This window comes from Podarcis vaucheri (genome assembly GCF_965113315.1).
Source record: "Podarcis vaucheri genome assembly, chromosome: W".
Classification (NCBI taxonomy): domain Eukaryota; kingdom Metazoa; phylum Chordata; class Lepidosauria; order Squamata; family Lacertidae; genus Podarcis; species Podarcis vaucheri.
Genome location: NC_138757.1, coordinates 9,701,562 through 9,719,288, shown reverse-complemented (window position 1 = coordinate 9,719,288; position 17,727 = coordinate 9,701,562). Strand labels below are relative to the sequence as shown.

The window sequence follows — 17,727 nt, the reverse complement described above, 5'->3', positions numbered from 1 at the left end:
TCTGCATTGGCGTGTTGGCAGATGGATGTCACACACACACCTGTGTTGGCTCCACTCTCCAAGGTTCACCTCACGGTGGACACCCACTCTGGATTCATATGGGCTACGCCTATGAGGGGGGAAACAGCTCGGCATGTTATTCAGCACACTATCCGCTGTTTCTCAGTCATGGGTAAACCTGCGCGTATCAAAACTGATAATGGTGCAGCATATATTTCTAAAACATTTTCGGAATTTTGTATGTTGTGGAATGTGAAATTAACTCATGGCATACCCTTTAACTCCACAGGTCAAGCTATAGTGGAAAGAGCACACCTGACGTTCAAAACACTATTGCTTAAACAGCTTGGCGGCCGAAGCATACCAACGGCAGATATCCCTTCGGCTGTTCACCAAGTTCTTTTTGTACTTAACCATCTTTTATATCCACATAATAGGACCCATACTCCCGCGGAATTGCATTTTAGGAAGGAGGAGGCACTCCCTCGCCCCTTGGTGGTGTACCGACGCTTGCCTGATCCCGCGTGGCATGGACCTGTCCCGCTGATCACGTGGGGACGAGGGTACGCGGCAGTGGACGTCGAGGACAAGCCTTTGTGGGTTCCAGCTCGATGCGTGCGGCCATGGCGAGTCCCTTCAACTACAGAAGTGCCTTCCTAACCATTTGCCTTGCCATCTTTTGCTGCATCATTATACAAGGAAGAGAAGCAGACGACACAATCCAGTTGCAGCCACCATATTTCACCTTATCGGCTGGCAAGCAGCTGTCGCCTGAATCCTACTCTGGCTGGCAGCATCCACGGCTCAGCCACTCTCGAACTATAAGAACAGCATTGTTGAATAAGACTTTTAGGGTAGAAAATTATCATAAGATATGGAGGAATAATATTTTTGTACAAGATATGATTAAGTTTACTAGTTTATTGCATGCTTCTAAATGTTGGTTATGTATGCACATGCCGCCCCCTTTGCCAGTCATTCAGGCATAATGCTTCATGGCGTGCATGTCAATGGATCTTTTTGATTTACAAATATTACATCCCCTAAGCAATCTTTTTGGCCCCCAGTACACTTGACCCTCCATGAGCCTGCACCCATTTATTTTCAAATTAAGGAGGGGAAAGAATCATGGGGCATATATCCAAACTGTCAATATACATTGAAAGTCACTTTTAATAGCTCTTGTTCTCTTACAGGAACATACAATGACCAATCTCAGTGCTATCTAAGTGACACCAGTGCATGGCTAATAAACTAGAAAGGAAGTCTACCATGCAGCTTGGAATCAGAATTCCTATATTCTTGGCTTCCGGATGGAAGTTGGCTTCGACATTTATTGATTTTAGTGATCATTATAGTAGTTATTTGCATTATTTTGTGTTGCTGTATCCAATGTATACAATGTATTCTTTCTATAATCTCTATATGTACTGCATGGTTCTCCAGTCCGTGGCCCGCTTCTGGTCTCACTAGAGTCGCCTATTGTGCTCGATATAACCGTATTGGTACTGACATATATGACTCTGATTAAATAAATAAAGAAAGAGGGCATGTGGGACTTCCGGAGGCGGCACGAAACGGGCAATGGCGGTCCTCTTCAGTCTCTGAAGAGGGGCTCCGCAGGAAAGGATCGTTCGCTACGGCACAGCGACGATCCATCAAGAAAAACCACGAGCAGAGTGAGCTCGTGGCCGTGGGACTCGGCGGGCACCTGGAGCGACCCCCAAAACGAAGAAGGGACCCCGTAAGGGGCTCCGGAAGCGCGGAGGGGAAGCGGTGCTGAGAGTACATCGCTCTTTCTGCGGGAGCGAAGCCGCGCGGCTGTTGCTGATGAGCGCCGACCTTTCTTCCTTAAGAATTGGACTCTAAATCATCTACTCGTGAGTAAGAAGGGTTTTAATTCGGAATTGCAAATTGGAAATTTGGCTGAAAGCGGGAGACGAGAAAAAGGAAGTCCGTCTCCCGGTAGTGCTTAGAGATCAAAGGCAAAGGAACAGACAAGCTGGAAGCAAAAGAAAGGGATTTTAAAACGGGAAGTATCATGCGTCTGGAGGAGCTAGCAACTGAAAGGAAAGGCAAGCCTTCTTGTTTTCTTTATGTTACTGTGTTGATTTAACTTGGAGACCTTCTCCTCTTGTGGACTTTAAAAACTTTAAAAAACCCAGTCCCGGACTGGCAGGGGGGAAAGGGTTTTTGCGGATACATTTATAAAGTTGAAATGGATACATAGAGGCATCATTGGAAGATACAATTAAACAACTGTATCTTGCACCTTCAGATGGGACTATCGTGGTAACATTGAAAGGGCTCTGCAAGTGGAAAACAGTTTTTAAGGATTATTGTTAACTTATCCAGCTGCAGGAACTTTAATGGCGACCAAAACTTTATTCCTTCTTTCCTGAACTGTAACAATACTCCCTCTAGTGGAGTTTGGGATTTACAAATTCCTGAGAACTAACTTTGTTTTGGCTCTCTGCGGTTTGGTTATCTACTTTGAGGCCTGTCTTTCCCATGGAACATTTGACAGTTTGACCTTGAATCCAAAGACAGGTGTGGAATGAGTGGCCCTCCAAAAACAAGAGCTGCGTCGAAAGCAGGGAAAGGCCAACTTGTACAAACAACTTTGATTTCCCAGGCTCGCAGATCCTCAGTCCCTGCTGTTTTACAGGGAGCTGTACCTTCAACAACAGCTCCATCCAAGGAAGTTGAACAGCCAACAACTGAGGATATGGCAGCAGGGGGATCTGGCACCCTTCTAGATGAAATGCTACAACAATTTGCAATTTTAAATAAGAAGGTTGATGACCAAACAGCAAAAATTGACTTAGCCACATCTTCAATCACCAAACTATCTGAACAAGTGGCTAAGCATTCACAAGAAATCGGGAATTTAAAGGACGCCACATCTGAGAACCGGAAACTGGCCGAGGCTGCAAACGAAAAAGCTGATCAAGCAATCCAGAAAGTGGACGAATTGAAAGGAGAGGTAAGGCCACTACATAAACATATCAGCGATCAGCAGGCCTATCTGTCTATGGTGGAACTGAAAAACAGGGAAAATAATTTAAGATTACGCTCTATCCCAGAGATTGAGAAAGAGGATCTGACCGGCTTTTTGACAACAGAATTCTCCAAATTCTGGGGTATAAAGGAAGATACAGACTTTAAAATAACAACTGCATTTAGATTGGGAAGAGTCGCCAGGAAAGACAGGCCCAGAGATCTGGCAGGGCAAAAAGCCCCGAATAAAGTTTAAAATACTAACTGATGCAAAGGAGAGAGGGGGGTTTGCCCTGCCAGACTTAAGGTTATACTATGAAGCTGCGGCCTTCTGCTGGATGAAAGATTGGATTCTGTTAGAAAACACTGATGTCCTAGATCTGGAAGGCTTTAATAATTCACTAGGTTGGCATGCGTATTTGTGGTATGACAAGGCAAAAACATACGGAATGTTTAAAAACCATATTGTCAGAAAAGCAATATTTATGGTCTGGAAAAAATACAAAGACTTATTGGAAAGCAAAACTCCGAGGTGGGTATCACCAATAGAGGCCAAGGCTCGGAAAAAACCCAATATGGAGGCCGACTGGCCGAAATATTGGGAAATAATAGAAAACATTGGAGATAATTGGAGGTTGCAGAGCTTTGAAAAACTAAAGGGTAAGGTGCAAGATTGGCTCCATTATGCCCAAATTAATGAGGTTTTTAAGCTAGACAAAAAAATAGGATTCCAGGTGGAAAAATCGAAACTTGAGACAGAGTTGCTAGAACCAAAGACCAAGTTATTATCGAGAATGTATAACTTGCTGCTTAAATGGAATACTCAGGATGAGACAGTTAAATCAGCCATGATAAAATGGGCTCAGGACATTGGTTATAATATCATGTCTGAAGACTGGGAGAGGTTATGGACCACCGGTATGAAGTTTACTGCATGTAATGCCCTGAAAGAAAACATTATGAAAATGGTATACAGGTGGTACATGACCCCGGTCAAGCTGGCTAAGATATACCATTTGTCCGATAATAAATGTTGGAAATGTAAGGAGGCTGAGGGGACATTCTTTCACCTTTGGTGGACCTGTCCAAGAGTGAAGGCCTTCTGGGAAATGATCTATAATGAGTTAAAAAAGGTGTTTAAGTACACCTTCCCTAAGAAACCGGAGGCCTTCCTTCTGGGCATTGTCGGCCAGAAGGTGTTAAAGAAGGATAGAACTTTTTTTATGTATGCTACCACAGCAGCAAGAATCCTCATCGCTAAGCATTGGAAGACTCAAGATTTGCCCACACTGGAAGATTGGCAGACGCAATTGATGAACTACATGGAACTAGCCGAGATGACTGCCAGGATCCGAGATATGGGAGAAGAAGCAATGGAGGAGGACTGGAAAAAATTTAAGGACTATTTGCAAAAGTATTATAAGTTATATGAACTTTAAGATGCCGCATGACTTGGAAGGTTAGCCCCAGCAACGAGAGTGGATTATATATGAAATTGGATAATATTTTTGAAAGAATCAAAGTTTAAATGGGTAAATACGACAATATGCTATAGTTTTAGAGTAAATGGAAAATAAGGGATTTAAACTTAAACTGTAATTGAAAGTACAAAGAAACAAATGAAACAAGGGTATAATTTGCTGATAATTTTATTGTTAAGAACGCACTATGCGGGAGATGTGGGGAAGTTCGATAGAAATCTGGAATAAGATGCTGAAATGGTTTGATTTTTTTCTTTTTCTTTTTTTATCTTCTATGCTCTTTCTTTTTTCTGTTCTATCTGTAATTGGAAAAAATGTAATAAAAATTATTATAAAAAAAAAAGAAAGAAAGAGGGCATGTGGGAGTCAGATAGCCATGGCAGAGGCTTGTAATATTGCAGGGTGCCCCCTGACCTCGGCTGACCAGCACTCTGAGCTTTACAATGTATTGGAATGCATGACCTCATATGGAGTTATGTTCCCCCCCCTCTGGGCAGTGTAACCCTATATATGGTTTGTGGGTGGGTTAAAGCCTTGACCGGATGTAGGTAACGTGAGACATTGGAATGCAGCCATGCGGCTGGAGAGGAACAAAGGGTAATAAGAATAAACGGACTGGAGGAAGAGGTGAAGTCTGAATTTAGCTGCCCTCCGTCCATGGAAAGATTACTGGCCTCAGTGTCTTTATTTTATGCCTAAAAAGCACCATTTGTAACGGCAGGCTCCGACAGGAAAGGAGTTGAACTCAATGAGTGTGTGTGTTTGTTTGTGGCTGATTAGCTGATTAGCTGCTCTCCCTGTGCAAAGGTCAGAGGGGGCAGGGTTTCTGTTGAGTCTGGTGATTAGCTGTGGGAGGAGCTTATCAGAGCTTGCAGGGCAGTAGCTGAAGGAGGAGCAAAAGGGGTTTCTTGTGTGTGTGTTTCTTTGTGGCTGATTAGCTGCTCTCCCTGTGCAAAGGTCAGAGGGGGCAGGGTTTCTGTTGAGTCAGGTGATTAGCTGTGGGAGGAGCTTATCAGAGCTTGCAGGGCAGCGGCGCGCGGCGCCAGGCGCGCGCAGTTTGATCCATCTTTTAGATTTAGGGGAGCTAGTCTCAAACGTTTGTTGGGGGAGACCTAGGGTTTTTTTTTGGGGGGGGTTATTTGTCCTGTCTTCACGCTTTTTAAGATGGAGGACCACTGTAGCCACCCGCAACGACACGTTTTCAAGATGGAGGGTGAGGGAACAGCTGCAGTCGCCTGCGGTTCCTGCGCAATGTTTGCCATCTTGCCAAATGTTGCAGGCAGCTTTACCTGCAGCAATTGTATGTTGATTGCCCTCTTAAAAGACAAAGTCCAGCAACTGGAGGAACGTGTAGCTACGCTCCAAAGAATTAGAGAGCTGGAGCTCTTCTTGGAAGCAACAGAGAACACGGTCTCCACCAAGGAGGAGACAGGGGACACCCCTGAGAAGGACGCTAGTTCACCAACACAGGTGCCAGATATATGGAGAAACGTGACTCAAAGAAGTAGGAGGCCCAGGGTTCGCTCTGATTGTTTAGAAATGCACAGTCGCTTTGAAGTCCTCTCCCCTAGCATGGAAGATGAAGAACAGACTCCATTTGAGGATCTCTCCCTCATTACAGTCGATCAGGTATATGAAGATGAGGGAAGTGCTGGGTGAGATCCCATGGACAGTAATACTAAAAGGAAAGGGAGTTCATGATGGCTGGGAGTTTGTTAAGAGGGAGATAGTAAAAGCACAACGTCAGGCAATACCAATGAGACGGAAACATGGAAGGTGCCTAAAGAAGCCAGGGTGGCTATCTAAAGAACCTTTAACTGAGTTAAGATTAAAAAGGATGTGTACAAAAAATGGAAAAGGGGGGAAACCACCAAAGAGGAATTCAAACAAATAGCCAGCACATGTAGACACAAAGTCAGAAAAGCTAAAGCACAGAATGAACTCAGGCTTGCTAGAGAGGTTAAAAGCAACAAAAAAGGCTTTTATGGGTATGTCTGTAGCAAAAGGAAGAACAAAGAAACAGTGGGGTCACTCAGAGGAGAAGATGGTGAAATGCAAACAGGGGACAGAGAAAGGGCTGAACTCCTCAATGCCTTCTTTGCCTCAGTCTTCTCCGATAAAGAAAACAATGCCCGACCTGAAGAATTTGCGTGGCTATTCCCTCCCCCACCACAGATGGGTAAATGAAGACACAGGACACCGGAATTTAGGTTAATGGGCGAAAATGGCCACAACTTTATTGATTACAGGCAAGAGTGGTATTGGCTTTAGGCATTGGCCCTACCAGACTAACCGGTCTAACCGGTGAGGGTTAAGCACCAACAGGGGGAGCCACCCGAGATGCATATCCCTAGGCGCTCCCCGAGGGGTTACCGCTCGGGGGCGCGCTTTAGGCCCTAGCCTCCGTAGGTTTTGGACGAGGCGACGCCCCTCGGAGTCCTTTAACGAACTACCCTCCAAGCCTTGGGGGAGGTGATGGCGCTCCTCCCCCCCCGATCTCATCTGCATGACAATACCCCTGCCAATGCCTACCGCCACACGAGCCGCATCAAAGTGGCTCGCCGCCAATACCCTCAGCCTGTAACCAATCCCTAATGCCCTGAAAAATGTCTGCTAACCAGATATCATTGCCAGCATCAGATAGATGCACGCCATCCCTGCGATAGAGTGGTAAGTTGTCATACTGGATGCACGGGTGCCCAATGACCTGACCACCTAATGCGACCACTCTACGCGCCACCGAGCGCTCCACAATCCTCCTGGCTTTATTCACGGCCACGGGATTCACCGCGTCCCGCCAGCATCTCCTTTGCAGCAAAGATGACCAAAATATTGTGATGTTGTCGTGGGAGGCCTTCAACCCCTCAAGGTCATTGATAATGTTCCACATTAGGTCAACCCCTTTTCTGTAAGCCAGGTCGTTCTCGCCCAGTTTAATGACCAGAGCGTTGGGAGTGCCTTCTGCCGCGATTTTTCCCGCAACTGCCGGGAAGAATTCTTCCCAGCGCATACCACGCCTAGAGATCCATGACACTTTGACGTTGCTGGGTAACCACAGTTCAGCATCCCAGCCCCTGTTCTCTGCACGCTGCTTGGCCCAGTATACTATGCTGTGGCCGATAAACCACAACCGAACCACACAGATACCTGGAATGAGAGAATAAGAGGGCCAGGTCAGGGGAATGTAGATTACTAGTGACAGGTCAGGGGGAGTGCGGCGTGGGGCTAGGGAAGAAGGTCGGGGGGGGGGTTAGAGAGGCTGCCGGATGTAACCCTTGTACGCGTTAGATTTCCAACGCCGCATATCCATTATCCTTTCGGCCGGCAAACCCATGTGGACCGCGGTGGTCGCTGCCCCAATGCGAAAGGAGTGTGCAGCGTACTCCTCCTGTGGAAGACCGATGGCTGCGATCGCTTTGCGCAAGACCCTCGTGAACTGGTGTTTAGATAGGAGGGAACCGTCCGCATGTAAGAAGAAGGGGCCACCAGAATTAGGCCTCACGCGCAGATATTTTGCGCCATCTTTTACCGGGCAAGGACCAGGCTTCTGAGTTGCCTGGAGGCGAATCATAGCCCCCCTGCCGAGCTGGTCAGTCTTAGAGCTGCGGATTTTCAAAATCGCGTGGGAGCTGGCTATCGATACGTCCCCCATCAATAGCCCTCTATTTGAACCGGTTGGGCGGTCCTCGCAGACCACCTCTCCGATGCGCAAGGCGCCATAAAATGCAAAGGAAAATGCCGCAGAGAATAACCTGGCTTCGTATTTTGACCAACAGATGGTCCTAAGCTTCATGCGGATTTGTGTGAGAATATCGAGAGTTATGGGCCTTCTCGCATCAGGGCCTGGCGGCCGTGACCTGCGCCAGCCCTCCAACATTTTCCGCACCACAAAGTGTGCACAGGGATCAATGGAAAATAGGGCTTTTGAGAAGAAGGATATCGCTGCCGAATGGATATTAAGAGTTTTAGGGGCCCGGCCAAGGTCGCGAAGGTGGACCATATACTCTATGACCTCAGACTTAGAGGGGGCTCTGCCTGGCTTGAATCGCTCTTTTTTCCTGCGAAAAGCTGTGAAATCTAACCAAGCCTTATTGTAAGATCTTAGGGTTGAGGGTGCCAAGGCTGACAATACTCCCTTTATTGCTTCTCGCTGCCAATACTCCAAAGGTGTTCCGGAAACGGTTGCGGCCACAGCTGTGCATCCGGCGCCAATGAGCGAAAGCGCTCCATCTGGAAACGAGATAGAGCGTCCGCGATGTTGTTATCGATGCCAGGGACGAACTTGGCCGAGGCGTGAAGATTTAGCTGGAGACAGGAAAGGACAAAATAGCACAAGAGGGACGCTACTCTGGGAGAATGCGCTGACTGGTTGTTGAGAATAGACACCACTGCTTGGTTGTCCGTCCAGAAACACACCCTACAATTCTTAAACTGGTCGGCCCAGATATGGATTGCTACTACAATGGGGAAGAATTCCAGGAATGTCAAATCGCGCAGGATCAGTTTTCCTTGCCAAGAGGGGGGCCATCGCTGGGCGCACCACTGCCCCCTGAAATAAACACCAAACCCTAGAGAGCCCGCTGCGTCCGAATGCACCTGGAAATCCGACCGCAAGGCCATGCAGTCCTGCCATAATGAAATGCCATTATAACAGTCAAGGAATTGCAACCAGACCTGTAGGTCTGACTTCACCGCCTTAGAGAGGCGTACCCTGTGGTGTGGGGACCGTAGCCCCGCGGACAGCTTTGCTAGCTGGCCGCAAAAGGGGCGACCGGGGGAGACCACGCGGCAGGCAAAGTTAAGGTGCCCCAGGAGTGATTGAAATTTGCCTCAGGGTTACCTTTTTTAACGGCAACATCTGCTCAATAAGCTCTCTAAGGGCAGACAACTTCTCGGCCGGTAGGCGTGAGGTTTGGGCAAAGGTGTCCAGTTCGATACCCAGATAGGTCATGGTGGTCACCGGGCCCTCTGTCTTCTCGTTTGCTAAAGGGACCCCCAGTTCTTTTGCTAGGGACTCGAAGGCCTGGAGCAGGGTGCCACAATCGCTCTCGCTACTTGCCACCAAAATAAAATCATCCAAGTAATGCCCCACCCCCTGCATGCCTGTCCTAAATTTTAAGGCCCATTCTAGGAAGGTGCTAAAGGTCTCAAAAGCGGCACAGGCAATCAAGCACCCCATCGGCATCGCCTTGTCGATGAAGTAGGCGCCCTGGAATTTAAAACCGAGCCAGCGATAGTCCTTTGGGTGAACTGGAAGAAGGCGGAATGCGGACTCGATGTCGCACTTTGCCATAAAGGCGCCCCTGCCAAATCCCCTAACCAACTTTACTGCTTGATCGAATGATGCATATTTCACCGTGCACATTTCTTGGGGAATGACATCATTAACAGAGGCTCCCTTGGGGTAAGAAAGGTTATGTATCATACGAAACTCCCCTGGGGCCTTTTTTGGGACAATGCCCAACGGTGAAATATGCAGCTCCTCGATAGGGGGTGATTCAAAGGGGCCGGCGACCCTCCCCGCGGTAATCTCTTTCCTGATTTTTTTTAAGGGCGATGTCAGGTCTCTCTAGAACAGATTTCTGGTTTGGAGGGCATCCGGCATTGGGGGTACAAACAACTGGGATCCTAAAGCCCTGGGAAAACCCTTCATCTAGCATACGGGCAGCTTGTCTATTTGGGTAGAGATCCAGCAGCACTCTCAACGGCTGTAATTTTATCGGAGAGTGTGCCAGACCTAAGGACCGATTAGTATCGAGACCCAGCAGGCCCTTGGGCGGGTCCTGAAGGTCCGGCGGGGGGGCCCCGGCCCCCCTGGCTGAGGTGCCCCCTGCCTCCACGAAAGTGCTGCTGTTTCCCTTTATAACAGTGAATGGCGGGGTGGCTGCCCAGGCACTTATCGCATTCATGCAAATACTTACAAGCGGTGCGTTGGCAGGCCCCCTTATTGAAGTCCCAGCAATGTCTCCGGCGTTTTGCCTCCACCTTACCGGATTTAGACTGATCCAGGTTTTTCTTCTCGATATTGGGGCCCACATGCTCCATCCAGCAGTTATTGTCCCTTTGGTCCCAGCGTGTGGACGACAGTAGCGAGGCATTCCTCCGGAACTCCTCATCATACGATATGGCGGCTTCATCACCCGCCAGCTCCCGCGCCCGCCTGACGTGCACCAGGTACGACGCAAGGTGCATGCCCCGTTTGGGGTAACACCCCGCCACAACTGCCATGAAAACCTGATAGCCGTTAAGCCAATTCTCAAATGTGCGCTCGACTCTGGGTGACCTATATCTTTTCCTTCCATAGTACCTCCTTTTCTCCCCTTTTCCCTTAACCTGCACTGGGGGTAGCAGGGAAAACATATCAATGAAATCACCATTCAGGATCTTATCCCTCTTTCTCTTAGTAAGGTGGTTGCCCGGGACAAAGTCAGTGGCCAAGTGAGTAGCGACTTTAACGTCTTCCACTAAAGCCCCGTCTTTCCAATCAAGGGTGCCGTTGAAGGCCTTCCGATGTGAATTGGCCCTCCTCTCGTGGACCCACAGGGGGACTCCTGTGTCTTCTCCCTCCCCCCAGTACGTCCCCAAAGGCGCGTCGCTATCCTCCCCGGAAGAAGAAGAAGTACATGTCTCCTCGTCGGAATCTGATGTGTCCCGTTTCCTGCTCTTCTTGGACCTGTGCTTCTTCTTCGACTTCCGCTTCCCACTACGTGCACCGGCGTTCCGCGGCGCTGGGTCGCCGACCGCCGGGACCGCCTGTTGCGGAGGAAGCTCCTCCTCAGATGTTGACCCGTCCGAAGAACTTTGTAGAGCTGGGTTATCCTGAAAAACACTGGGAACATCTATTACCTCTGGACGGGGCGCAGCACGGGCAGCCACTGAAGGCCCAGCCTTTTTTGTACCAGTCTTAGGTTTCTGCGCGGGCGCCTTCCCCTTCTGAGGGCCTGCCTTAGATTTTTGCGCACGTGCAGTCTGCTGACGTGTCTGGGGCCTGCCAGTGGCCTGCTGTTCCGTGCTAGCTGCGCTTGTGGAAGGACCTGCCTGATCCTGCTGGCTGGGAGGAGTATCAGGTATGCAATCCTGGGACACCTCCACTATGTTTGGAGAAGGGGTAATAGGAGTCCTGCATTGCGCGGAAAATGCCTGCAGCGCGGAAAAAAGCTGAGCCATTGCCTGGGGGTTACAAGGAGCCATCGGCACTAAGGCGTTGCCATGCTGAGGCGCTTGTGCATTGCCGTTGCCTTCCATATTAGAGCTGGGTCAATATGAGCGTATGTGTGCGTATGAGCAAGAGCGTGTGAGCACGCGAGGGGGTTCGAACACCAACCTTCCGATCAGCGAGTCCCGGCTCTGTGGTTTAACCCACAGCGCCACCCGTCACCTAATGGATTCCTGCTTTGTTTAGTTTTTTATTATTTTGTTTTGTTTTGTTTTTTTAAGTTATTTACTTATCGATTATTTAATTATTTATCTATCTACCTATTATATGTATTTATTTTATTTTATTTTATTTTATTTTTTATTATTTTATTTATTTATTTATTTATTTATTTATTTTTATTAAATGTTTTTTATTAATTATTTCTCTTTAACGCAGGAGTGATTAAATGAGTTGCAACACTCTATGGCTTCTAACTTCTGCTGAACCTTATCTTATCCTGCTCAGCACCTTATGAATTAAAGTCCCTAGCGATTAAATCACTTATGCAATATATAGCCTAGGTTATTAGAAGTTTAACCCACTTACCAAATTGAGAAGCCCCACAAATGCCAATGAACTACCACTGTTGAATTAAGATTATATCCGAATATCAATTGAAAGGAATGGAGCTGGCTCTGTACTTGTTAAGTTGCTCCCCCAAGTCAGCAGTTTAAAAGCACTGCCGGTTAATTACTTATATAGTTAAAGAACCTGGAAAGCAAGGACCGAAAAGTACAAAGGCTGCGTAATAAAAGGGGGGATTATTTTTCTTGCTATCCCGACAAAAAGGCAGGCTCGCGGGCTGCAAACGGAGGTGAATGGACACACCGAATTTGCCTATAGGAAGATGGCGGCCGCTAGGCCAGCCACGTGATAATCCAAAATGGCGCCGGTCGCCTGGCAACGGAGGAAACCGGAACAGGGACCCTAGTAACCAACTTCACCCGCGTGCTGCCAGCAATAAATTGGTTGCCTCCGACTAGCAAGAAGAGGGAAAACAATCCTAAACCGCCCGGCAAATCCCACGACACAGCAAGCTGGATTCCCCAAACCCTAGAAAAAAACCCCACCCTGAACCTGCCCGCAGGCGCTGACTGCGGCCCCCACGCTCAGGACGCCTTACTGGGTAAAAAAACCCCTCTAAATTAACTACGATTCAGACGGATACAACCTGGCCGACTTGACGATTCCGATTCAGGTAGGCACAGTAGAGCCGCGCGAGGAGGTCGCCGAACTGTAGTGAAGGTGGAAGGCTCGGGAGGAAGGCTGCGGGGCACGATCAGCTGGCCGGCGGGATGCGTACGCAGCGAGAAAATCCTCGCAGCTGTAGTGATGAAAGAGCCGCTGGTGGCTCACACTGCCGAAGCGACCAACGAGAACCAGCAGCACCCAGGACCCTGAGCGCTTTCCGCCCTATGCCCCTGCAATGTGAAGGAGAAGATTCTCCTGTAGTGATTTTAGCTCCGGAAATAATAAAAGGGCAGGTGGCGGAAGGCGCTCCAAACCGCGAAGGCTTGCTGTTAAAAGCCACGAGGCTCCGAGGAAATCCGGCGAGTGAAGAAACGAAGAGGGATGTAATCGATGTAAACCGCGTTGGGAAGAAGAGAAAAGGGGCGAGCCGAGGGCTGCCCTGACCTTAAATGGCCCATGGAAGTCCCACCCCCGCCGCCAGCCAATTGGCTGGCGGTGCGAGGGTATGCTAATAAAGGGAATCCCCGGCTCCCGCGAGGCTGGGGCCAGCCCCGCGGGAGTGTGGGCGGGGTCGAGAGCCCGCAACCCCACCCCCTCTTGAAATTCGGTAGTGGCATTGGAGCAAATGATTCAGCAGAGGAAACACAGCCCAGAATAACTAAGGAGATAGTACAACAATACTTGGCTAGTTTAGATGTATTCAAGTCTCCAGGGCCAGATGAACTGCATCCAAGAGTATTAAAAGAACTGGCAGATGTGATCTCAGAACCACTGGCAGTCATCTTTGAGAATTCCTGGAGAACAGGCGAAGTCCCGGCAGACTGGAGGAGGGCAAATGTTGTCCCTATTTTCAAAAAGGGGAAAAGAGAGGACCCAAATAATTACCGCCCAGTCAGTCTGACATCAATACCAGGGAAGATTCTGGAGCAGATCCTTAAGCAAACAGTCTGTGAGCACCTAGAAAGGAATGCTGTGATCACCAATAGTCAGCATGGAGTTCTGAAAAATAAGTCATGTCAGACTAACCTGATCTCGTTTTTTGACAGAATTACAAGCCTGGTAGATGAAGGGAACGCAGTGGATGTAGCCTACCTTGATTTCAGCAAGGCATTTGACAAGGTGCCCCATGATATTCTTGTAAAGAAGCTGGTAAAATGCGGTCTTGACTATGCTACCACTCAGTGGATTTGTAACTGGCTGACTGACCGAACCCAAAGGGTGCTCATCAATGGTTCCTCTTCATCCTGGAGAAGAGTGACTAGTGGGGTGCCACAGGGTTCTGTCTTGGGCCCGGTCTTATTCAACATCTTTATCAACGACTTGGATGATGGACTCAAGGGCATCCTGATCAAATTTGCAGATGACACCAAACTGGGAGGGGTGGCTAACACCCCAGAGGACAGGATCACACTTCAAAGCAACCTTGACAGATTAGAGAACTGGGCCAAAACAAACAAGATGAACGGCAGTTTCTTGCACAGTCAGAAAGGCAAGATTGAGCAGTTGCTTGAGAAGTTCAGAATGGCTGAGTGTGCAGGAGTTAGGACACCCATGGAAACGAGCTTCTTGAAAGACAGTCAGCTCGGGGAACTTTCTGAGTTCAAGAACCCTGAGGCTTTTCAGTCAGCTCTAGGGATTTTGTTGTATCTTTCCCAATGGAGCAGACCAGACATAGCATTTGCTATAAACCTGCTCAGCAGAGAGGCTACACAGCCAAGTGTGAGTGCCTGGAATGGTATCAGGAAAGTGCTAAGGTATTTACAGGATACCAAAGATTTCTGCCTCAAACTGTCAGCTAAGGGTGAAGCACAGCTCACATGCTGGACTGACAGTGATTGGGCAAATCTTGAGGACAGGAAATCAGTGTCTGGGTTGGTAGTGAAGTTTGGAGAATCTCTAGTTGGGAGGAAGTCCCGAAAGCAAAGTCTCATTGCGCTTTCCTGAATTTAGTGTGTTGTCAGAGCTTTGTAGGGAACTGGAGTTCTACAAGTGTTTGGTCCAAGACATCTGTGGAGAGTGATGCTTGCCCATCACCATTTGGGAAGACAATCAACCCTGTTTGAAGTTGGCAGAGTCTGGACAGTTCAAGTCCAGAACCAAACATTTGGACATACGGTTCCAGAATGTATGTCAGAGTGTCCAGACAGGCTTAGCAAAGTTGAAGTACTGTCCAAGTCAGAAGATCCTAGCAGATGGGTTTACGAAAACCATAAAGGTTAGGAATTTTAGGTGCAGATATACCGAAATATTTGAGAAGACCGTTCATGTACGCAACTACAGCTGCAAGGATGCTGCTCATCCAGCAATGGAAAGAGGATAAGATACCGAAAGGAATTAAAGCACACCCTACTTGTACCATTGAAAAAAGTGATGAATAATATATTAAACAATGGAGAAATACTAGAAACATGGAAAGGAGCATATATATTACATTAATACCAAAACCAGATTCTGACTTACTACAAGTGAAAACTTATAGGCCAATTTCGCTGTTGAATAATGATTATAAGCTATTTCCTAGTATCTTAGCAAACAGACTGAAAAAAGTAATGAATGAGATAATACATGAAGATCAAGCAGGTTTTCTTCCTGGTCACCAGATGAAAGATAACATATCATAGAATCATAGAATCATAGAGTTGGAAGAGACCACAAGGGCCATCGAGTCCAACCCCCTGCCAAGCAGGAAACACCATCAGAGCACTCCTGACATATGGTTGTCAAGCCTCTGCTTAAAGACCTCCAAAGTAGGAGACTCCACCACACTCCTTGGCAGCAAATTCCACTGTCGAACAGCTCTTACTGTCAGGAAGTTCTTCCTAATGTTTAGGTGGAATCTTCTTTCTTGTAGTTTGGATCCATTGCTCCGTGTCCGCTTCTCTGGAGCAGCAGAAAACAACCTTTCTCCCTCCTCTATGTGACATCCTTTTATATATTTGAACATGGCTATCATATCACCCCTTAACCTCCTCTTCTCTAGGCTAAACATGCCCAGCTCCCTTAGCCGTTCCTCATAAGGCATCGTTTCCAGGCCTTTGACCATTTTGGTTGCCCTCCTCTGGACACGTTCCAGTTTGTCAGTGTCCTTCTTGAACTGTGGTGCCCAGAACTGGACACAGTACTCCAGGTGAGGTCTGACCAGAGCAGAATACAGTGGTACTATTACTTCCCTTGAGCTAGATGCTATACTCCTATTGATGCAGCCCAGAATTGCATTGGCTTTTTTAGCTGCCGCGTCACACTGTTGGCTCATGTCAAGTTTGTTCAGTTTCTGTTAATTGATTCTCATGGGAACTTACAGATTCTGGCTTCACACAGTTAACTCAAGGCAGTGTCAATTTACTCTTGGCAGAAAGCCAAGGTCTGCTTGACCTAGAAACTACTTACTCTGATTGGTTAACGACCAGCACTCAACTCTGTTATCTAGGAATGCTAGCACAGTTTGGTGTTAGGTGTGTTAGGAGAAGTGCTGTGTATGGTTATGAGAGAGAGAGAGAAAGAAAGGATTTATTTTGCTTTGTTTTGTATGCAGAAACTCTGCTGGTTTTATTTTTCCTTTTAATAAATCCTCTAAATAGTTATTCTGAGTCTAGCTGACTAGTCATTTCCACCTCGACTAGCTTCTTCGCTGTGCAGGAAAACTCTGCTACGTTTGGGCTAAAGCCATTAGGGCTATGCCTGACACTTCAAAGTTCCATGAGGTTATGGGCATTGTGCTGCCAGCCTGAGTTGTGGTGGTGTCAGCATCAACAGTGTTGGTTCCAGTAGTCCCAGAAGTTGTTGTTCCTGTTGGTGCAGCAGATGGACACTGGCTGGTTCCTGACTGTTGTGAGCTGGTGACGCAGTGGACACAAGGACAACAGCTGCAGCGTGTGAGTGCTGGGTGCTGTGGTTCCTGTTTTCTCTCTCGGTGGTCGTGAGTAGCTGGTTCCGGGTTCCAGGGACATTGCTCTCAAGGTGGCCTCACAACCAGTTCAGATGGCTTTTGAGCGTCTGAATGACTCCAATTACTTGCTGTGGTCGGAACGCATGCAGGCAGTGCTGCAGAGGGATCGTCTCTGGCAAGTGGTGAGTAAGTTTCCTACGAAGCCTGATGATGAAGACCTCAATAAAGACCAAAGAGCAAGGGCCACAATTGTCTTGGGGCTGAAAGATTCCCAGTTGCCGTATGTGAGGGGAATCAAGACAGCTAGAGGTGTGTGGCAAGCACTTAAAGAACTCCATGTGCGTGAGACAGCAGTTTCCAAGCTGTTCATTCGCAAGGCATTGTACAAGGCAATGTTACAGCCTGGGGTTACAATGCAGGAACACCTACACAGTTTACAGTTAAAGTTTGCTGCGCTACAGGAAAGAGACTGTGCGTTAGACCAGCAGGAGAAGGTGGTTATTATTTTGAGTTCTCTCCCGGAAAGCTGGGATAATTTAGTTTTGTCTCTAGAAGGCATACAGGAGCGTGATTTATCAGTCAGTTACGTTACTGGGCGTTTGATTGAAGAATGGCAGAAGAGGCAAGAAAGGTCGTTGGCTGCAGAGACTTCTACTGGCGGGCGGTTTGGAAGGAGTTCTCATGCCGTGCCAGAGGTGAAGCAAAAGCAGCGTACTGGTGAGGAGTCAGCGTTTGCTGTTAGGCGTTGTTCCCGATGTGGGTCTTCAGCGCATCTAAAACGACAATGTCCGGAGTTGGTCAAGTCTCAGTTGCCGGTGCAGGAGCAGAGACGAGATCAGCAGCAGCAGCAGCGTAAAAGGAAATTCTTCAAACAAAAACAGTCGGCTCAGCTGGTGACCGCCGAGGTCAAGATTGCTGATGAGAAACAAACTGTCTGGGTGGTCGATTCGGGAGCGTCTCGGCACATCGTA

General features: G+C 47.9%; 1 protein-coding gene and 1 long non-coding RNA gene across 2 annotated transcripts in view; both read right to left on the bottom strand.

Moving 5' to 3' along the window:
• LOC309523254 (uncharacterized protein) overlaps positions 1-17,727 on the bottom strand; it is a gene marked incomplete at both ends in the record, with an annotated part of 611,327 nt that overhangs the window by 266,457 nt on the left and 327,143 nt on the right. The window lies entirely within an intron of this gene.
• The window catches only part of LOC309523358, a 432,302-nt gene that overhangs the window by 129,729 nt on the left and 284,846 nt on the right, over positions 1-17,727 (bottom strand). The gene's annotated exons all lie outside the window — the stretch shown is intronic.